At 34.6% G+C, this 24,298-nt stretch overlaps 1 protein-coding gene across 4 annotated transcripts in view; it reads right to left on the bottom strand.

Moving 5' to 3' along the window:
* The window catches only part of NME7 (NME/NM23 family member 7), a 173,996-nt gene that overhangs the window by 85,788 nt on the left and 63,910 nt on the right, over positions 1 to 24,298 (bottom strand). The gene's annotated exons all lie outside the window — the stretch shown is intronic.

Here is a 24,298-nt window from a genome sequence, read left to right as displayed (position 1 = left end):
GATGACTACCTGTTTCACAAAAAGAAGGGCAAAAGCAAAGAGCGCTGGGAGAAGTGAGTTGAGAAACTGTCTAGAGTTTGGGGATTGAAGAATGAAAGTGAATAAGGATATGTAAAAGGAGATTTGCAAGAGAATGGAAGAAAACTTTTACAGTAGTATCACAATATCAAATTGAGAGGGAAATTCTTGGAATACAGTGGTAGTTGAGAATTAAAGGAGATTAACACCCTGGAAACTAAGATAAAGCCTTTGGCTTAAGCAAGATGGTATGTTGATAATAAAGAAAGTTGTATCAGCAGAGTATTAGGAAAGAGAAGCTAGCTAACCTATTACTAATATGTACCAAACACTCAGATGGCACTGGACATAACCAAAATTTCAGGTATTTTTATCAATAGAAAAAATACAACCAAAAATTAGGAAAGAAGAAAGAAAATTAATAATTATTAGGGGCTGAGCTCTTTCATATGAGTTATTCGATTTAATCCTTAAAGCAATACACTACAACAGGGGCTACTATCCCACTATAAAATGAGAATACATTAAGATTTGGAGAAGACAATTTATTTAACGTTACAAAATCAGTGGGTCTCCAAATCTCACTGTGTTTCTGCAAGTTTTTTTTTTTCCACACTCATTGTCACATTTATTTCTGTGTGATTTATCATAACATTTTGTGTATATTTCCCTGTGCTATACAGTGTAATCCTGTTTATCTATTCTACAATTTTGAAATCCCAGTCTATCCCTTCCCACCCTCTACCCCCCTGGTAACCACAAGTCTGTATTCTCTGTCCATGAGTCTATTTCTGTCCTGTATTTATGCTTTGTTTTTGTTTGTTTGTTTGTTTTTGTTTTTTAGGTTCCACATATGAGCGATCTCATATGGTACTTTTCTTTCTCTTTCTGGCTTACTTCACTTAGAATGACATTCTCCAGGAGCATCCATGTTGCTGCAAATGGCATTATGTTGTCGGTTTTTATGGCTGAGTAGTATTCCATTGTATAAATATACATCTTCTTTATCCAGTCACCTGTTGATGGACATTTAGGCTGTTTCCATGTTTTGGCTATTGTAAATAGTGCTGCTATGAACATCGGAATGCAGGTGTCATCCTGAAGTAGATTTCCTTCTGGATACAAGCCCAGGAGTGGGATTCCTGGGTCATATGGTAAGTCTATTCCTAGTCTTTTGAGGAATCTCCACACTGTTTTCCACAGTGGCTGCACCAAACTGCATTCCCACCAGCAGTGTAGGAGGGTTCCCCTTTCTCCACAGCCTCTCCAGCATTTGTCATTTGTGGATTTTTGAATGACGGCCATTCTGACTTGTGTGAGGTGATACCTCATCGTAGTTTTGATTTGCATTTCTCTGATAATTAGTGATACTGAGCACTTTTTCATGTGCCTATTGATCATTTGTATGTCTTCCTTGGAGAATTGCTTGTTTAGGTCTTCTGCCCATTTTTGGATTGGGTTGTTTATTTTTAATTCAAAAAAATCAATACAGATATGGAAGTCTGATACGTAAAACTCACTAGACAATATAAGTCCTTGAGGTAAGGACCATGTTCATCTTAGTATTCATTGCATCTCCAGTAACACTAGCATAGTTTGTCCAGCATGTAGTAGGTGTTTAACAATTACTGTTCACGGAAGTACAAAGTCAATAAAAGAAATACCCAAAGAAACATACAATCATAACTCTCTGCTTGATGCAAGTCTGAGGGACTCTAAGGCTCTTCAGAGCACAATTTGAAAACAATAGCAAATTGGGAAGGAGTAATTAACATTAGAAAGGGAAAAAGTATTTAAAAATTGTTGGTTTAATGATCTGAGAAGAAAAGTTCATACTAACATCATGCCATATACAATTATTATTCCAAAATGAATTCAACATAAATGTAAAAAAACAGTAATAAAGGCAATTGATTAGAAAAAGTTATAGGTGATTATTCTCCTCTCATGATAGAGGTAGCCATTTTAAACACAAAAAAAAGTAGAAAAGGAGAAGAAAAGGGGAGTTCTGCTTCTGCTTTGACTGGGTAGCTCCTGTTGAGATAACCTTCCCACAGATAATAACTAAAGACCCTGGGGAAAATAAAAAAACACAAAAACACAGCTACCAGGAGGCTGAGTGGATTCCATATTTTTTTCAGTGTTTACCCTGAGGGAAAGCCACAGTCTGCACTAAAAATTTGATTGAAAACCTACAGAATAGCAAGCCTAAAAACAGGAAGACAGAGTTTGGGCAACCATAGCCACTGGCAAATGAGTAGATACATTATCTCAGAATAAAAGAAAAGCCATGGAAGGAAGCCTGAATTCTGTGTACACACGCCACTCAAATCCCAGACAAACTGAAGCATTTATGTGTGGAGTGATTCCAAACAAGCTCAGCTACCATTAAAAGAACTGAACTGAATTTTGAGTTGTCACTCACCAAAAAGGAGATGGAGACTGCCTGATAAATTCAACAAGTTGACTGCTTGCATTTAAAATGTCAATATACCTTTGAGGAACACGACAATTTCCAGAGTTTCTACAATATACCATTCACAATGATCAAGACACTATCCAAAACAATGTGACATAAGAGGAAACAGGAAAGTATGACCTATTTCCATGACAAAAGAGAAACAATGGAGACCAAATGGGGATGATCCAGATGTCAGAATTCAGAAACAAAGATTTTAAGTTCCTACTATCACTATGATTAATGAATAAAAGAAAAATATGTTCAAAATAAATGAAAAGATAGGAAACTTCAATAGAAGGTAAAAACTATTTTAAAAAATCAAATAATAAAAATAAAAAATACAATATCTGAACTACAAAATTCACAATAGAGACTTAGCAGAATAGACAGAATTAGAAAGAATGAGTGCATCATTAAAAAGTCCACAAATGATAAACGCTGATATAAATGCTGAAGAGGGTGTGGAGAAATGGTAACCCTCCTACACTGTTGGTGGGAATGTAGTTTGGTGCAGTCACGGAAAACGATATGGAGATTCCTCAAAAGACTAAACATAGACTTACCATATGATCCAGCAATCCCACTCCTGGGCATTTATCTGGAGGGAACTTTAATTTGAAAAGATATATGCACCCCAACCTTCATAGCAGCACTATTTACAATAACCAAGACATAGAAACAACTTAAACGTCCATCAACAGATGACTGGATAAAGAAGTTGTGGTATATTTATACAATGGATTACTACTCAGCCATAAAAAATAATAAAAATGCCATTTACAGCAACATGGATGGACCTGGAGATTGTCATTCTAAGCGAAGTAAGCCAGAAAGAGAAAGAAAAATATCATATAATATCACTTATATGTGGAATCTGAAAAAAAGACACAAACGTATTTACAAAACAGAAACAGATTCACAAGAAAACAAACTTATGGTTATCAGGGTGGGAAGCAGGTGGGAAGGGATAAATTGGGAGTTTAATATTTGCAGATACTAACTACTATATATAAAATAGATAAACAGCAAGTTTATACTGTATAGCACAGGGAACTATGTTAAATATCTGGTAGTAACCTATAATGAAAAAGAATATGAAAATGAATATATGTGTGTATATGTATGACTGAACTATTATGCTGTGCACCAGAAACTGACACAACATTGTAAAATGACTATACTTCAACAAAAAAAAAGAGAAAAGAGAGAAGAAAAAAAATCAGTGAATCTGAAGAGAGATCAACAGAAATTATGCGACTTTAAGAGAAAAAACTTGAAAAATGAACAGAGTTGTAGAGTAAAAAGATGCCAAAACATCTAACATATAAATGGAATCAAAAATAAGATGAAAAATATCTAGAGATATAATGGCTGAAGTTTTTTCAAGTTTTGTTAAAGGCACAAATTTAAATTCAACAGGTGAACAAATCTTAAGCAGGATTTTGTATTTTAAAGAAAGTATGCAACTAGGCATATATCATAATCTAGCTGCTGGCAATCAAAGATAAAATCCTGAAAGTGACCAGAAGGAAATGGCACACTCTATACAGGGAATAACAGTTTCAATGGCTACTGATTTCCCAGACAAATGGAGGCCAGTGAAGAACTGAACATTTTTAACGTGCTAAAGGAAAAAGAAAAACAAATTGTCAACTTTAAATTCTATGTCTAGCACAAAATTCTTCAAGAATGATAGAAAAATAAAGACATTTGAGATAAAAGAACACTAAAGGAATTTGCTGTCAGCAAACCCATACTCCAAGAAATGCTAAAGAAAGTTATTTAAGCTGAAGGGAAATGAAACAAGATGGAAATCAGACCTGAAGAAGAAATGACAAGTTATTTAAGTTAAAATTTAGTAAATAAGTGGTTAAGTTACACAAGACTATTTTCCACTTTAAAATATATATGCCTGATTAAAGCAAAACTTTCAATATTGTATTATGGGTTTTAAATGTATGTACACATAATATATATCATAAATATGGTATAAACCTGGGTAAAGGGGGTAAGTGGACCTATACTATTGAAAAGTTTCCACATTTTATGTGAAATGGTACAATGCTAATTCTAAGTAGACTGTGCAAATTAAGAATGTACATTTTAATCCTTAGAAAAGTGATTATCAAAGAACAGTCCCCAAACAGCATCAACACCACTTGGGAACTTAATAGAAATGCAGAGTATCAGAAACAACCCTAGACCAACTGAATCAGAAACACAGGGGTTAGAGTCCAAAAACCACTTTTTTAACAGGTCTTTCATGTGATCTGTTGTACATTAAAATTTGAGAACCATAGCCCTTGAGTAACAACAAGAAGAAAAAAAGAAGAAGAAAAGGTGTATACCAGTAAGGCCAATGGCTAAATTAAAATAGGATTCTTAAAAATATTCAATTAATCCAATAGAAGAAAGGATAAGGATCATTTGGGGGGGGTGGTAATAGAAAACAAATAGTAAAACAGTAGACCTAAAATCAATTAAAAATTACATTAAATGTTAGTAAACTAAAAATTCCTATTTAAAGGCAGAGATTTTAAATAGTATATAATTGTATCTTGTATTATTAATCTATCTATAAGAAACCAAGTTTAAATGTGAAGACACAGGTGGGTTGAAAGAAAATGGATGGAAAAAGATATACCATAAAAACAGAAGGTGTAAGAAAGCTGGAAAGTGGTTATATATTAATCTCAAAAATTATGACAAAGAATATTATATGGATAAATGTCCCAGGAGGCAATGGGAAACAGTACTTTAGACAGAGAGCTGAGAGAAAAATCAATGTTCATGGCAAAAAGAGCACTAAGCAAAGGTACAGAGAGGTAAAACAGCATGGTTCTTTTGGTGGAGGGGAAATGAGACAGAAGAGATCACAGGAGAGGTGGCAGAAGCCATTGATAGGATTTTTGGACCATATACAGATGTTTGCATTTTATCCTATAGGCCAGAAGTTCTCAAAACTTTTTGGTCTCATGCACCCCTTGGCTCTTAGAAATTTATTAAAGACTCTAAAAAACTTTTATGTAAATAGGTTATATCAATCAATATTTGTTATATTATAAATTAAAACAGTAATTTTTAAAATATTTATTAATTTAAATATAACAGCAATTCATTACACATTATTTATGATTTTTATGAGAAAAATTACTGCATTTTCCAAAACAATAAAAAAATTGAGAAGAGAGGTACTATTTTACGTTTCAAAGATCTCTTTACTGTCTAACTTAATGGAAAGCAGCTGCATTATAACATCTGCTTCAACTTTCAATCTGTTGCTATGTGTTGTCTGCTTAAAGTATATTTAGTTGGAAAATGGTGTAGTATTTTAATAGCCTTTAATATAATTGTATATATTCTTCTTTACTTGACAAGTGGTAGTTTCTTAAAAGAAACTGCAACATATAATTTCAAACTTCTACCAATGAACTTTTTTCACCCTGTTACACTAAAATTCACTGGTCTATTTTGTATTTTGTACAAATCTTTCAGCCGTGCATGAGTTTGTAACATCATACACATTGATCATTTGGAAAATATGCTCACTGACTACACAGACCCTCCAAATGCTGACTGTTTATTACACCACATCAAGAAAGTTCCTTTTGTTAAATACCACCAATTTCATCAGAATAGCCTTTAAGCATTAGGAAGTTGTTAAGCTCAAGGTGGAGAATACAGTTCCCCAAGTTCCTAATTCTAATTTGTATTTGTAATTTTATCTTCTTTTGGATTTTTATCTTTGGCAACAACTACTGTCAGTTGTCATTTCTTTTAAACACACACCTATTTTAAAGAAATTGCCAAATACTCGTATCTGAATGATCACAGTTTGTCAGTCATACTTCTTTCATTCTTTCAAGTAGAACGACTATATATGTGCTTTTCCTAAAGACAGTATTTTATTTCAGTATGGATCAAAAGTGCTTTATGTATATTTTCCATTTTTTCACACAGAATATTAAACATTTTGACTTTGGGGTCAAAAATCAATAGAATTAATAATTTTTATCATTTAATCAAGGACACTCAAGCGAAAGTGGCTTTTTTTATTTTTCTGCAAGTGCAAGGTGGTTAAAAATACATGAACTACTAGTACAATTGCTGCTACTATCCTGATTTGTGCTAAGGCATCAGCAGTTTTACCAACCATTGCTTCTGCATGATCAGTCCAAATGTTGACACATTTTACAAGGCAAATAAATTCAGTATTACTATGCGATTTGATCTCAAGGATACCTAAAAAGGGCTTATAATAAAAGATAATGTTTTACATGATTACATAAGAATCCTGATCTAAATATGAAAGTAGTATTAAGCCCTATGCATTAACAAATCTGCAAGGAGAAATCTACAATCTATATCCATTATAAATCTATAATCACATTAAACTATGTCCTGTGGAATGTACCACTTGAACAGAGTAATTCTATTCACAGATTGAAACAATAAAAGTTATAGTCCAAGTAACACTGGCATTGTGCCAAGAACAGTGAGCTATGAGTCAAGGATACTGCTTTTTTTTATTATTATTATTATTTTTTATTCAGTTGGTTATGCGTAGAGGCAGGAAAGAGGCACTTAAGAAACGTGTTCTGTGTTTAACAGTTTGAAACAACAAACTGTCAATGACCGTATGTCCTTTACTTTGTTCTAGATAGAAAATGTTTAGGTGACTGAACAATGGACAATAACTATGTAAATGAAGTAGCAAGATAAATAAATAAAAAGTAAAACTGCATGCCCCATAGCAAACCTGTTCAAAGGGGTCAGACGAAGCAGATGGCTTATTTTATTTGGCTGGTGTTTGCATAGCTAATTTTTTTTTAATAGTTTGTTTATAACTCATGAATGCTACCTCTTAAAATGTTTTGAATGTCAAATCACCTCTCCATCTCCACTCCTGGTGCCTCAGTTCATATCCTGGTACCTTCCACTTGGATTGCTTTAAAGCCTTTTTAATAAGTGGATCTCCTGTATCTAATCATGAATATCAGACTTTGTCTTTCTAAAAACTCCTGCTGCGCCTGGGAATAGGAGCTCCCAGTCCTCTTGTAGGAAAAGTAAACCATTTGACTGGAAAGGGAGTTGCCACCTTCCTATGTGACCCTATAATCATGGGCCTCTGTCAGGAGTCAAAAGGTGGGCACCAGACCTAAATGAGGTCAATCAAAGCACTCTGCTCCCTAGACCAGACCAACTCACCCAGAAATGGGCCTACAATTGGCACAAACCAATCTGAGTCCTTCTCTGGAATTTTTTGTAGCTAGAACCAGGGAAAAGCACTCTTTCCACTGTGTTACACGTTACAGTAACCTGTACACTAGAAAGCAAGCTTGCGGTCAAAGAACCCACTCTTATACTATGGAAAAATTTGAAAAAAAAAAAAACAAAACACTTTTACTATGAATGTTAAACTTACTCCTTGCAATAACAACATATAAACAGATGAAAACAAAATCTTATTCACAGAAATGAGACCCCATGAAAAGGACACTTTGGTGAATGAAACAACTTACAAAACTCAGCTTGAAAGAAGCAGCCAGGCAGTTGTACAAGACAATGTACTACACACGATACTCCGCAACACTGATATTAAGTACGGGTGGTGAGAAATATGGAGGGTGGAAAAATGTCAAAAAAGAAATCTTGCACTTGGGTAAGAAACTGAAAGAAAATTTTTAATCTTGATATAGCCAAGAATACATGAACTAATAAAATTAATAAACAGATATGTTTAATATTAATAACCAATTTAAATCAAATTGGAGAAACTTAAGTTATACTAAAATTAAATCTAACGAAATAAAAGTAAAGGATATTTTAGATAAAAAATGGGGCTAGTGCGTCCTTAAAATGTGATTAGTGTAAAAGCTAGAGCTTATTAGAGTTCAAATTAATTTTCAATGCTAAAATAACATAAGAAATCACAAGCATTACTGAATTCACTAGAAGGAATTTAATACTAATCCTAGCAAATATGCATAACAAATAAACTTGGGCATAAAAACCAGGTGGAAAAGCTTTCTGTTTCCTAGACAGCAGTATGTTGCTAGTCAATACCACTTCACTGGGAATCTTACAGTAATTTTCAGCCAGATAAAAAGATCAACTCACAAATCAGTATGGCTTCAAAGGTCTGTTTATGACTTTATGCCAGCTAGTAAGCAAAAATATTGTAGAATCACATTAAATCAATTGCAGATGAGAGTTTGGATTCAACAAAATTGTTAAGCTGAGAACTAGTAAGGCACTTAAGTCTTAAAGGATCTCAAATTAATCCATTAGCTGACCATAAAATTTATTCTAGTAGCAAGTAGGCTTATAAAAATATAGACTTAATTCATCTAACAGCTTTTCTGATTCTCACTTACACTGCACACCCAGATCTAAAAATATACATATTTTCCTTACCAATGTCTAACAACTATAATCTGTAATTCCTTACAAGGCAATTCAAAGAGTAACCAATATCACTCTATAGATGTACCCACAATATCGTAACTCAGTATATTAAAATTCACCATAATGTAACTGAGTAGAAAACAGTAAAGGCAGGCTCCCCACCAATGCAGGAACAACAGAGAAGACACACAGGACCTAAAATCTCCAGGAAGAGGCAATCAAGAGCCCCTGACTGGGAAGACAAGGATGGGCTCAGCATAGCAAAGGAAGCCAAGAGCAGCTAGCATAGTTGAAAGAAGATCTCAATTTTAAAACAAGGGTCATCCAAGTAAAACAAAGTAGGGCACCAGGTTGCCAGGGCAGAAACTGAAAGTTCTGTACTCTTAGGCAAATAGGACATCAGAAGTCCAAAGTCAATGCCAGGTTACTACAGAAAACAAGTCAGTCATACAATCACAAATCAATGCTAAGTTTTACATCACAGGACACTGCCAGCTTCTAGGTAGGGGGAGAGCCTTCCTAATCTTAAAAGAGGCCAGTCCCTCTTGTGAAAGGGAGAGTAAGCGCAAGTCCCATGAGAAGTAGACTTCATGTTTCTCGGAGATTTTCATGAATATAATTAAACAAATGCTATACATGTTATAACTCATCAACAGAAATTTGTTCACTTTATAGGCAAGGACAATGAAAAAGACTGAAAAAGTAATTCAAAACCATTAACTCTAACATGAACAAAACAAAGTAAACACATCTTTTCCCTTTCTTAAAATGAGTCTGTTGTTTGTATTTTTTAAAAAAAAAAAAAGACATATGAAGAAAAGGATTCTCAAACCTAGTCTTTTGACAATTTCTAAAAATAGGAACATTTATTTTCTTTATTCCAGCTATCCAAAATCACAGTTAAGGAGATCACAAATTTAGGCATCTTACTAGAAGAACGTTGTTTCTTCTGTTGATGGCTCTCTGATTTCCCCAGCTGGCAAGACCTCCATTGCCATTCACAGGCTTAAAAATAGGCGTAATGCTGCAACACGGCCACAAATTATTTAACTCATAGCTTCTTGTCTGTTGGAAGCACATTCTATATGCACTGGGTATAGGCCTCCATTTCTGTTCTATTTTCCAGCATAGTCCTTATGTAGGGGGCAGCTTTGCTGTGTAGCAGTTCTCAAAATGTGGTCCCTGTGTAAACAGCATTAGCGTGACCTGGGAACTTATCAGAAATACAGATGTACTCAGTCAGAGACTCTGAAGGTACAGACCAGGAGTCTGTATTTTAATAATCCGAATATGGTAATCCAGATGCACACTAAAGATTGAGCACCATGACTGGGAGCAAGACCTCTGAGGACAACAGAACATCACAATAACCACTCTCCTGGCCATGAAAAAGGGTAATGTGGTCTGAAAAGTCTATGCTTTTAATTTTCAGTCCAATTCTTCCTTAATCCCACTACTCCAAACCTACATCATCTTAAAAAGGAAGTCATAAAGGTGTTACATTCTTAAGTTATGAAGTTTTGGTCTTAACTTCCCTACCTGCTATCATTTAATTTTTAAGAGCATCCCTCATTGGGAAACACACAAAATGGAAATAAAAGGGTATATGGTGAAAGTAAATCTCCCTCCCATCCCAGAATCTCAGTCTTTCTTCTTAGAGGCAATCACTGCTACTAATTTCTTATATATTCTTCTAGAAATATTCAACTTACGTACAAATATACAGATAAGGCCTTTTCGTTTTTAATGAAATAAAAACATACTGTATCATCTATCCTATGGCTTGCCCAATTTCTATGTATTTACTGTAAAATATAAAAAGTATATGTTTTATGGTAAAATATGTAACAGATATGCTCAGTTTAATAAATAATTTTAAAGCCAACATCTAGGGTAACCACCACTCAGGTCAAAAAAAAAAAAAAAATCAGAACATTGCCAGGATCCCAGAAGCCCTCTGTATGTGCCTCTCCAATCATCATCCTCTCTTGTCTCAGGAACTACCTGACTTTGGAATAACCTTTTCCATGCACTTCTTTTTTCTTTACTACTTACGTATGCAATTCTCAAAAAACATAGTTGATCTTTGACTATATTTGAATTTCATAAGAATAGAATCATATGGCTTATAGCCTAACTAGCCTTTAGGTCTCACATGAATAGAACTTCAAATGAACAGAATCATATAACTCATAGTCTTACATAGCCTTTATGTCCTATTTTCTTCAACTTCATGATTGCAAAATTCATCCATGTTGTTGTGCTTGGCTGTCTGACAGAGAAAGAAGAACGTGCCACATTGTAAACAGAATCTCTGAAGGGTATTTTTAAAATAAACATTTTTTCTGCACTCCTATATTTTCTATAATGTGTATTACTTCTGTTAATAGAAGAGGAATTCCAATAAGAGCTACCAAGACAAATTCCTGGCTAAAACTCAGCATTACCCACATCTGTACCTTTCTGGTGTCTATTCCTTAAAAGGAGCATTCTAGTAATTTCAATGCCTAAAGAACACAGTTCCTAAAGAAAACATTCAACTTTATTTAATTATGTATCATTGTAAGATCTTTTTCTTAGAGTGATGACTTTTCCTAAAGATCTCAGGTTGGTTTTATATATATTACCCAATTGTTACACTATACTTCTTAAGAATCTGCGTCATGTATTTTGAATCACATTAACTAACAGCAATCTGATTAAATGAAAGCATTATCATACAAAGCCAAACACCATAAAGCTCATACTGAAAATTTCATCTTCTGACTCAGCCTACCGCTTAAGCAAGATTTGGCTTAAAGTTTGCCTGCCCTCAAATCCAGGATACTCTAAAGAATAAAAATAAAGAGTAGAGAATTGAGACATATATCTATATGAAAAGTTTCAAGATTCATTTCAAGCACACCCAAGACATCTGAGCTCTCTCTGATTTGCTTAAATTAAAATCCTTAAGATTGTCCTAAGGAGACACTGCAAACCATCCCTTTGATAACTAAGCTATTCTGTAACAACCTCCATGAAAACTGGTGTGGAGAAATAACTGGAATGTGTGACTCACTCCCTACTTGGCATACACACAAGCCACCGTAAGACAAAACAAAGATTTAGTTGATGTAAGCTGGTGTAAGCAAGAGCTTGGAACCACAGGCTTTCCAGAGTAGGAAAGGTGTGAATATGCAGAATAGCAGGGTACCATTTACTAAACCACTCAGAAAGCAATTACAGCGATCATGTCCCTTCAGCATCTTTCATAAGTATCAACTCCTCCCATTTTTTAACATGTCATTTGGAAACCCAAGCTTTCCAGAGACCCTTATAAGGTATTACCTTTTCTTTAGATGTGTGCGCCCTTTTCTTCTTCATAAGAATCAACTGTAATTATATTGTCAGAATTTCAGCATTTATAATCTGTCATGTAACGTGAATCATCTTTTAAAGTCTTCAACATGAGATTATGCTACTTTGGCTTTTCATTTTTAAAACATTCCTTGATAAAGTAGCATGACGGAGCCTCCAGTTCCACAGGGATCGGCCCAGCTCCTGGGTTGGAGGAAAGAAGCAGCCCAAAGAGCAGGACCACGGCTGAGGCAGAAGAAGCTCCTGCCTTCCTCCTGTCACTGTGCAGTTACACAGGCACTGCTGCAGAGGAGGCGCTGGAAAGGAAAACCAGTATCAGAGGCTCCCGCAAGGCAGAGGAATGGGAACAAACCATCTTTAGAAACTTCGAGGTAATATTTTCAAGTCTAGATCATTTCTAGCTATGCTCAGCATTAGTTATCATGAGATCTAAAATTACATGATCCTTTAACATATATGTGCATGAAAAAAGGCAAAGAGAGTGGTATTTTGTCATCAAAGTTCTGCAAAAAAATCTTGCTCCTGCTCCTCCTTGAAGTCTCTGTGCCTGTCTAGAATCTAACAGGTCAACAGATCAATATCTCAAAGGCATATGTGTCAACGTGCTTCAATAACATTTTTCCCTGAATAGTGACTGCTGAATCAGTGTATTAAAAAGTGAAAAAAAGGAATGGGAAGATGAAGTTTCCAACTTATTTTCAAATGAAATAATCCTCCTGCCGGTAAATATCATCCCTTAAATAATATACATATAGGATATCCCACAGGCCTTAATATAGGTTTTAGTAACCTAGAAGTATAAATGCTGCAAAGGTATAATAAAATACAATTTGAATTTTAATTAAATATTTATTTTTAAAATATTTACCAAAACATAAACTTAAATATTCAAAATACAAAAAATGGACTAAATACAAAAGAAACCTGATTTTATAAATGATACTAAGTTTCTAGCATTTATACTTCTAAAGTTATGAAAGCCTAAAACTACACTAAGAATTTTGAAAGACTCATCTTAGAAGTCACTTTCCTTAATGTTACACTTCTAGTGCTCTTCCAATGAACCTGGGTTTCACTCCAATCGCACTAGAGAGAAATGTCAATCTAAGGACCACCTTGCCCCAGATCTAAGTTTTCTCTTATTTTTATTAAACAATTGCTGTAAAGAAGTAAACAGGTATTAGGCAACTTTGGTACAGCAGAGTGCCCTGGATACCCAAATTTTCCATCACTCTGACAAATTCTCTCCAATCTAAAATCTAATCTGTAGAGCTATATGAACAACTGAAACCTGAAAAGTGACTCTTCCCTAGTCTCCCCCCTGGTTGCTATTAACCTGCCACAGAACAAGCTAGGAATCTTCCACTTGGCATAAAATTTCTTAAGGCTAGCCTCTGACAAAGGTAGGTCAACAGAGAAAATGCAGGGTGCTCCCTGCCCTCAGAATTCCTGATGAATGTTTCTCAAAATGGACAGCAGGTGTTCATCAGGACAACGTGGGGAGGTTTAAAGGCTTATTTCCGGGCTCTAGTCCAGACTTAACTGAGAAAAGTTCTGAAGTTAGGGCCCTGAAATAAGCATTTTAAAAATCTCCTCAGTGGTTCTGATGCATGCTAAAGTTTGAGAAGCACTGTCTAGCCTACCAATGGCACAACAACACTGGTTCAGGATTGAGTACCTCATTCCAACCATGTTAAGGTCTTAAGACGCTTTATATCACTTGAGGGAGACTGCTACATTGGTGGCCCCCAGTCAACCAAAATTCCTGCTAATCATGCCTTTGTGTAATTCCTTCTCATATCGACTCTCATACTGACTTGGCCATGTGATCTGCATTAGTCACTGGGACATTAAGGTACATTGGAAGCCTGCAACCATGCCATAAAGAAGCTTAGGACAGACTACTGAATGATGAGAACTCGTATGGGAAGAGTCTGAAGGATGAGAAGCAATCTTGTACATCCAGCTCCAGCACAGCTCCCAGCTGAATTAAGCCACCCACGTGACCTCAGGCGTACCACAGAAGAATCACCAACTGAGCCCAGGTAACCCACAGAATTGTGAGAAATAAACCGTTTTTAAGAAACTAAGTTTGGGGAAGCCGCAGGTAACTACAACACTACTGGTTCAGGTTTTTGTTTTTTTTTTTAATTATCATGTGATATAATCTCTAAAACTGCTAGCATTAATAGCTAACATTTTACACTTACTATGCAAACTGTTCTAAGTACATCACTTGTATTAACTTATTCATGAAGTAGGTTCTGTCATCTCCATTTTGCAGAGGAGCTTTGGAGAGGTCAAGAAATGTCTCCAAGCTCACATAATTAGTGTCAATCCACAGAATTTTCACAATCATTCCAAACATTTATATACTATAATCACCGTTGTCAGGTACAGCAGTATTTTCCCTGAGCTATTTGCCATTCTTTTATCTATATTCTTCTTTCTTCTTTTATCTATATTCTTGTTTCTTCTAATTCAGACAGATGGGTATAGACAGATCTTTTGCCTGTACTACATATCACCAGGCTCTGAAGAGAGCTGAGGGTTCCTGATGCACACATCACAGTTGCTAGGTGCTGGTGCTTTGGCTGCCTAGCAACAGATGTTTCTTTATTCCAGCCAGGTGTGAAGAGCAGGTCATGACTTCCAAAGACAAAAGCCACAGTGATTTTTCAGTGCTTTGTCATTGATAGAGAACCTATAATTATAAAGGCACACAAGCCTGGAATAAATCTATTCCATCCTCCTGCTTTCATACAGTAATAGATTCAGTCAAAACCATCTACTTATTCTCTAAATGTCTTCAAGAAGGAGACATCAGACAAGACCAGATTTATCTGTTAAGAAGGACACCTTGACTCAGAGTTTGAGATGCTATAGTATAGTGCCAGGATGGTTCGTTTAGAATGTGTGCATTTTACATTATGTAAAGTATGCAACAATAAAGTTGATTGAAAAAATAAAAATTAAAAAAATTAACACTTCCCACACCAATAACTTGCAAGACAGAAGAAAAAGATTTCAGTGGCTGCTTAAAGCATTCTTAAGTCTTTGGAAAAATCTGGAGAGAGTGAACAAGATTTAATTCTAGTAATAAAACTTAGAGTTAAGAACACATGCTAAAATTTAGGCAGGACCAATTAAAATGTATACTCTTATAGCAGAGGTCTATAAACTTTTTCTGTAAGGAGTCAGATAGTATTTTAGGCTTTGCAAGTTTTACTGCAATCTATCACAACTGCTCAACCCTGCTTTGTAGCATGAAAGCAGCCATAGACAATACCTAAATAAATGGGCATGACTGTGTTCCAATAAAACTTGCTTATAAAACCAGGCAGCTGGCCCAGTTTAGCTCAATGGTTATAGCTTGTTGATCCCCTCATCTAGAGCTTTCAAACCAGCAGATAAACAAAGGGAAAGAGGGCAATGAAGAAAACTATCCAACAGAAGGTGGCAGGGTGGGGAAAGGGAGAAACGGGAAAAATGAAAAAACCTTAAGCAAAGGTAAAGAAAGGAACCTAAATCAGTTATCACAATAAATGGCAATGGGTTAAATTCAACTATTTTAAGATGAATAGATTAGATTGAAAAACTTAAAATGAAAAAAAATAGAAATGAAATAAATTTTAGTCATAGTGATTATAAGATACATACTAAAAGCAAAAGGCTAAAAAATTGCAGAAAGCTATGCCTCTTTTTAAGGTAAACAATAAAAATGATTACTGGGAATAAAGACACTACATAATAAGCAAAAAGATAAAATAATCACACATAACAAAGTCTCAGGAAATACAGAGCAGACACAGTCCAAACCAAAAGCAGAAATGACAAATTCATAATAATAGATAATTTTAACAAGGAAGAATTTAACAAGGTTTTTTCCAGAAGGTGATAATCCAACCAGACCAAAAAAAGTATACTTTTGAATAAGAGGTTTGAATCAATAGCTATTTATATGTAGTGAGGACAATGCAAGAAATACTTTTCTTTTCAAGCACACACTGCAGGTTTTTGTTTTTTGTTTATTTTTTTAATTAACCATGTGCTTTGTAACAAAGGACATCAACAAATTTCAAATAACCAATCATCATTGAGAACACATTCTCTGACGATGTTCAGACACTAAACAAGACTCAAAGAATACATGGGCTAAAAGAAAAATTACAATGAGTACAAAGTGTAAAGGAGTGTAAGTGTAACAATGAAACAAATAGTGTCCCTGTTACCAGTTGGTAAGCTGGTGAAGGAGACAGAACATGACCATTAGGCAAAAATTAATATATAATGTACATTATATGTTGTAGCTGTGTATGTTAGTTATATAATATATAACATTAAACTGTGCAAAGTGCTATAAAGGAAAAGCTGAGAATGACAAGAGAACATGTCACTTGGGGTTTCCCTGAGAAAAATGACATTTGGGGGAGTGGAGAGAGGAGAAGGGGATGCATATCCCAGGCAAAGGGAAGAGCATGAGAAAAGGCCCTGAGGAGAGTGGGAACAAAGGGTATTTAGGGAACTGAAAAGCAGGCAGTGGTGCTAGAGTGCAGGAGCAAGGGACAGAACACCTGGAACCAAGTGTACATAAATTACACCTAGGAAAACGAGATTCCTGAAATATAACAGGATAAAACAAACAAATTAAACATCTTTAGAAATATCAAAAGCATTATTCCCATGTAACTGGAAGAGCGTTAAGGAGTCTTCTAAATTTATAATTCTCAAGAGCTTGTTTGTTATTCGTCTCTTAACTGCCATTATCTCAGCCAGAACAGCAGTCATTTCTGTAAGTCCCACCTTAAACTAAGCATTGTTCACCCAGTTAAGATGCTAGGTATTAAAATCACCCTTCACAGTGGGGAGGGTGTAGCTCAGTGGTAGAGCACATGCTTAATATGCACAAGGTCCTGGGTTCAATCCGCGGTATTTCCATTAAAAAAATAATAAATTCAAATAAATAAATAAACCTAATTATCTCCCCCCAATAAATAAATAAATAAATTGTACCTCAAAAAAATGGTTAAAAATATTTTTTTAAATAAAATAAAATAAAATCACCCTTCATACCAATTATTACATAACTTGCTATCAGGAATGGCTTTCCCCAAGGAATCAACTGACCTCAGTATTCATGGAATAGCATAAATAATTCCAGCTATGGACTCAAATAGCTCTGGATTTCGGGATGTTACCTACGTCTTCCAATTCGTAGATTCCACACCTATGAAGTAAATAATAAACTTGAAGATGGGGATTTATAGGGTCTAAGTGATAATCTGTGTAGACAAAGAATGGTATAATGTGATCAAATGAAGACAGATTTCCTACAAATCCCAACCCGCCACCTAAGAGCTGTGTGACTGGGCAAGTTACCTAACATCTCACTGCCTAGGTTTCCTCCTCTGTGACACGGGCTTCAAATAATACCTAGCCTCGCAGTTTCAGGAATTAAATAATTCATGTAAAGTACTTATCACACCATACATATAAATTGCAGTTTAAAAAACTGTTTTTGTTTTTCTGTACGCAAGAAAATTCTTTTCTGACAGTTGTATTAACAATATTTGAGGAGACCTTCTCCTCTGCCCTCGGTCAAGTCTTTACAACTACAATCCTAGGAACTCTCATTTCCCCCTAAATGTTATTACATGTTGGAACATATTAGCAGACAAAATTTTCATTATTTTTAAATGAAATTTTTTAGTAGCCTGTTACACAACTGCTTCGTTAGGCCCATTCAATGCAATCCTTCCTGAAGACTGGGATTCTTTTGCAGGGACTAACAGAACTCTTGAGATTCCTTGTAAGTCAATAAATTACTGATTTCACTTAAAGTTCCCAGAACTTATAAGTTTATCAGACATTTCCACTACCTATAATTTTGTGTTTCAAAACTGCACACTAAGCTTCATGCAGAGTCAGGGTCTTACATGTATTTTAAACACTTGCTGCACCTTTTATAAATTCCCTTTAACTGTTTACTTTCTCAGATAGAAAATAAAACAGTCACAAAACTCCAAAACTGTGACATTCTAAGCATAACTGGGCCCATCCCAAGAATTACTGAAACTGAGTTAGATTTACAATATTAAATCCAATCTCTTTATAATTAACATTGAATATTATATTAGTTTCAAGTGTACAACATAGTGATTTGACATTATGAAATGACCACAATAAGACCAGTTACCACCTGTCACCAGACAAGTTGCTCCAGCATTACTGACTATGTTCCCTGTGTGATCATCTCCCTGATTTATTTCATAGCTGTAAGTGTGTACCTCTTAATCCCCTTCACTTATTTTGTCCATCCATCCCACACCCCTCCCCTCTGGCAACTACCAGTTTGATCTCTGAATCTATGAGTATGTTTCCGTTTTGTTTGTTCATGTTTTGCTTTTTTAGATTCCACATATAAGTGAAATCATATGTAAATCTAATCTCTCTACACCAAAAACTTTCATGCCTCTTCCACAGTATCCCAGAAGCTGAACTGCTTGAAGGAAATCTAATACAAAAAAGCTTGGAACATAACCAATTCCATCAGCCCAAATTCAGGGGGGTTCCATAGCATGCAATGTGTCTTCTAGGGCTCTTGGCCCGTACGTAGCACCAAAATTACCATTCAGGGCAGAAATTAAAACTCTGAAAGAAGCTCTGAGTAAGAATAGCTCAATTTTTAAAAGTGAGGAACTTGACAAATATGATCTTGCTGAAGATCTGGTCCTGTTTCAATTAGCATATCAAAGATCATTCTAGCATTAAATTTACTATCTGGTCAATATTCTAATAATTTGCTCCCTAATTAGTTAAAAGCAAACAGACAACCCAAAAATTGTCTATATATATCCTTCGAAAAATAAAATCTAAAATTGCTATGTAATAGCCTCCATTAAGATAGAATTAATTTTTACAGCCAAATCACAACATTGAGATATATAAAAGACAACCATCTTTTATCAGAATTTTTGATAGTTTCACAGAAAAATAGAATATCAGAGTTTAAAGGCTGAGAGAAAACTTTTTAAAACATCCTGACTCACTTTACTGAGGAAGAAACTAACATCAGAAAGGACAATGTTATGAACAATGCAGTAAAATCATTTAATGCATAAATCTGTTATGAGAAAGGAAAATTTCCCACAAAACTTTAGGGTCATAATACTTGAAAAGGTTAATTATGGGGCCATTGCAAGTGCAAAAGCAGGTTTTCCAGATTTGGCTACAACTTCCCGCCCAGTGCCAACTGTAATGGACAATCAGAACAGGTAATGGCTGATAGGTGCTAAATCAACTCGATGTAAGTAATAACTTCATGGGCTTAAATAGACCCAGACTTTAACTAAGAAAAATAATTAAAAGTACTTTGTTCCTTAAATAATGACAGGGATTTTCTTTCTTTCTCTGGATTATGGATGTTGGATTGTTAGTATTTTAAACTACTGCTTTGTTTCTAAGGAGTCATTCAACTTTATTTAAAAATTAAAAGATAATGATATTAGCAGTAGTGGTAGTACTATTAAAGCAGTAATCATAATAGTAATAATGTCTAACACTTACATAGTAAGTAACGAAGTGCTGGGCACTGTGCTTAGGACATTAACCCTACATTTAATCATTAAAAAAATCACATCGTCATCTAACCATTAAGTGCATTTAAGCCTTAAATTCCCTTGTGAAGAAGGTATATCATTCTCATTTTATAGATGAAGAAACAAGATACAAAGAGGTTAAGTAATTTATTTAACATCCCATGGCCAGTAAGTAGCGGAGCCAGAATTCAAACCTACACAGCCTGATTTCAGAGTAAAAATAATTCATTTTAATCAATGGAATTAGACTAGCTACATATAAACAATACTAAGGACAGCAAAACAAAACACATTGCATAATTTTAAAATTAAAAAAGAAAAATGAAAATTCACTTTTTCTTCCCTTTTAAAAACCTGAGTCCCCAAATGACAAAACATATTTCAATCTACATATATAAAAAAGAATGCAAATATCCCAAGTATATGCTATGATTTCTCCCCGCCATTTATTCCACAAACTAAGTTCCTTTCCTAGCTCTCTCAGAAGTGAGAGGTGAACTATAGCATCTATATAGATTAAGTACAGGACTAAGAATGAAGGCCGCCTACATCCACGAGACTCTATCATTTGTGCCAAGAAATTATTGCCCACAAAGATAAAGCTGTAAATCAGTAAATGACTTCACTGTTTACTTCAGGAACCTCCCAAAAGTCCATTTGTCCCAACAATAGACTATTCAAACAGTTCCCTTTTCATAATATTCCCTCAACTGGGCAAATAGCTCACTTATCAAACAGTTGCTTATTTATGAGACTTGCTTAAAATCCTTGCCTCACTGTTCCTACTAATCCTAAACCATAATATCATAAACTTTGCCAGTTTCAATCATATCACTGCATTGATAGACCCACATTAACTCTCTCAAGGTCATACCTGAAACTATACAATATCCGCCCAGACCCTCTCCATTGTGAAGTCTATTAAGACTCCATCAAGGTGTGAGCTCCCTACTGTAGTAAGCAATAAACTCAGTTTTGCTTGATCAACAAGCCATTCTGGCCTTCTTTGGGGGAGTCGGCAGCCAACAGAAGAGAACCTATTCTATTTCAACAGCTCTGTTAACAACTCTTTTTTTTTTTTTAATCTCTTCTCTCACGCCTATACTAGACCACAGGTGAAATTAAATATGCCAGGAAATGGGATCATTATGGAAAAAGATAAACAAACCAGCAATTGAAAGGGGACCAAGTGAATGTAATAATAAATTCAACAGACTTCAAACTATATTTCATTGTAGCCACAATTTAACTCTAAGCTAAACTGGGTTAATTACACATTTCAAAATAGTCTTAAAGTATCCCTAAAATCGAGATTTAAAAAGCAAATAAAAGGGAAAAAAGCCTTGAAATGTCAAAGTTCGTGTTCTGTCATATGATTGGATGTTACAAAAAGTTCTTTAATAAGTTCATATGCCTCTAATGTTACGTATCAAATATAAATAGATGAAAAACGTTTTAATCTTAAAGAATAGCTATGACTAAAAATGATTTAAACCATGTAAACATTAGTCGTTTTGACATCACCTTTCACTCAATCATTTTATTAGATTTCAGTTATATTTATCTATGCAATTATCAAAGTATATAACCAGTATTTTAACTCATTTTATTTGTCTCTTTCTATGCATCATTTTTCCTTAGAAAAAAAATTAAATCAGATAAAAATAAAATTGAATGTATTTAGATGCCAAAATGAATTTTTTTTTAAGTTGAAGCCTTTAAAAAAGAAGAACTTGTCTCATCACATTAAAATGTGTGTGGGTATATTATGTATGTGTGTGTATGGGTCCACCTCAAGGTAAGAAGAATGAGTGCAACATAAAATCTCAATTTTTTTTTCATAGATTGTCAACACCAGCAGCCATCTTAGATATGACTAGTATTACTTGCTATGTAAGTGTTACTAACCACGTGATGTTTTTGTTGCTACTGCTGTAGAGTCACATATGCAGGAGAAAGAACACAGGGAGAGCCCAGGGTTTAACATCCTGGATTCCCTCCTCTAAACTGAGGGAAATGACATTTTCATATAGCCTCAGCTTGCTTATCTACAAAACAATGATATACCCACCTACTTGCCATAATTGCTGTGAAGATTAAAGAAAATAATGGATATGGTACTCAGTCTAATACCAGGCACATGGTGACTAAGTTCTTAATAAATGTTTGTTACCTATTATGCATGTTAGTTCCCTATAATTATGGTCCTAAGGATCAATAAGATATTAAAGTCCTACCTAAATAATTAAAAGAAGTATTAATTATGCAACAAGATCTTTAAGGTTCATATCCTTTTCAACAAATAGGTCTACTTCTAGGAAACTAGCGAGAGGAAATAATTAGTGATATTGTCAGATACTTACATACAAAGATATTCTTCAAAGCTTTATTTTTAACATCAAAAAAATGGAAACAACGTAAATCTTCAATTATATTATATCTATCATCCAAAATGCTCCCCCAAATTTAATTAAAACAGCCTATAGACCTACATCTCAACCATGTTAATAATTACATTCATGTCAGTTATACACATATATATATACACATATACAAGAGAAAAGGATTTAGAGAAAATATCAAAATATTAACAATGATTATCTCAGGATGATAGGAAAACAGGTAACTTTTACTGTTTCATGTTTTTTTTTTTAATTTTCCATATTTTCTACTATATACCTGAATTACTTCAATATTTAGAAAAAATGAAATTTTAAAAAATCCATTCAACTAGGAGGTTTATAGTGTCTTATCTTACGTTTAATTCTTTAAGACATTTTGAATTTATTTTTGTGCATGGTGTGAGGGAGTGTTCTAACTTCATTGATTTACATGCTGCTGTCCAGTTTTCCCAACACTTTTCTGACATAAATTTTAGCAATGTTCTCCTAGGACTATCTACCCAGACAACAGAAATAAAAGCAAAAATAAACAAATGGGATCTAATTAAACTTTTAGCTTTTGCACAGCAAAGGAAACCATAAGCAAAACAAAATAACCACCTACAGAATGGGAGAAAATATTTGCAAATGACGCTACTGACAAGGGCTTAATTTCCAGAATATATAAAAAGCTCATACAGCTTAATAACAACAACAACAACCAACCTAATCCAAAAATAGGCAGAAGACCTAAACAAGCAATTCTCCAGTGAACACATACAAATGGCCAACAAGCACATGAGAAAACACTCAATATCGCTAATTATCAGAGAAATGCAAATCAAAACTACAATGAGGTATTACCTCACACCAACCAGAATGGCCATCATTCAAAAGTCAACAAATGATAAATGCTGGAGAGGGTGTGGAGAAAACGGAACCCTTCTACACTGTTGGTGGGAATTTAGTTTGGTGCAACCACTATAGAAAACTGTATGGAGATCCCTCAAAAGACTAAACAGAGTTACCATATGATCCAGCAATCCTACTCCTGGGCATATATCCAGAAGGAACTCTAATTCAAAAAGATACATGCACCCCAATGTTCATAGCAGCATTATTTACAATAGCCAGGACATAGAAAGAATCTAAATGTCCAACAGCAGATGACTGGATAAAGCAGTTGTGGTATATTTATACAATGGAATACTACTCAGCCATAAAAAAGAATGAAATATTGCCATTTGCAGCACCATGGATGGACCTGGAGATCATCATTCTAAGGGAAGTAAGCCAGTAAGAGAAAGAAAAATACCATATGATACCACTCATATGTGGAATCGGGAAAGAAAGAAAGGAAAAAAAAAAGACAAATGAACTTATCTACAAAACAGACACAGACTCAACAGAAAACAAACTTATGGCTACTGGGGGGAAAGAGGGTAGGAAGGGATAAATTGGTAGCTCAAGATTTACAGATAACTACTATATATAAAATAGATGAACAACAAGTTTCTTCTGTACAGCACAGTGAATTATATTCAGTATCTTGTAGAAACTTATAATGAAAAAGAATATAAACCAAAAAAACAATCCATTCAATTATGTTCATTAGTTAGTACATTCTAGTTTTTTAAGGATGATCTTTTAAATTATACCTCATCTCATTTCCAAAAGGGTTTGAAATGGCTGACAAAATACATGGAGCAGACTAAACCAAACAGGTGAAGAAAAATAAAGTTAAGAAAGAACTTACAAACCCTCACTGTATGTATACACACATATACACATATGTATTAGTCAAAGAACTTTGTTTCAGATACTGAGAACAAAAAAGTTTCTTTAATTTCACAGGAAGGATATACTGCTGATATGGTAGACACTGTTTTAAATTGTACATTAGGAGTTCCCTTTAAGTGAATTAAGTGCATCACAGTTATGTGGCTGGGAGGAAAGAAGGCAGATTAAAAGTCAAGGAACCAAGACCTGTAACAGGACTATCATGACCATGATCAGTAACACAGGGAACGCCTTTTTAAAGTGCACAAATACAAAGACAGAGAAAAATAAATGTA

This window comes from Vicugna pacos, chromosome 21 (genome assembly GCF_048564905.1).
Source record: "Vicugna pacos chromosome 21, VicPac4, whole genome shotgun sequence".
Taxonomy (NCBI): Eukaryota; Metazoa; Chordata; class Mammalia; order Artiodactyla; family Camelidae; genus Vicugna; species Vicugna pacos.
The sequence above is the reverse complement of the archived record's forward strand: the minus strand, read 5'-3'. Positions and strand labels throughout refer to the sequence as shown.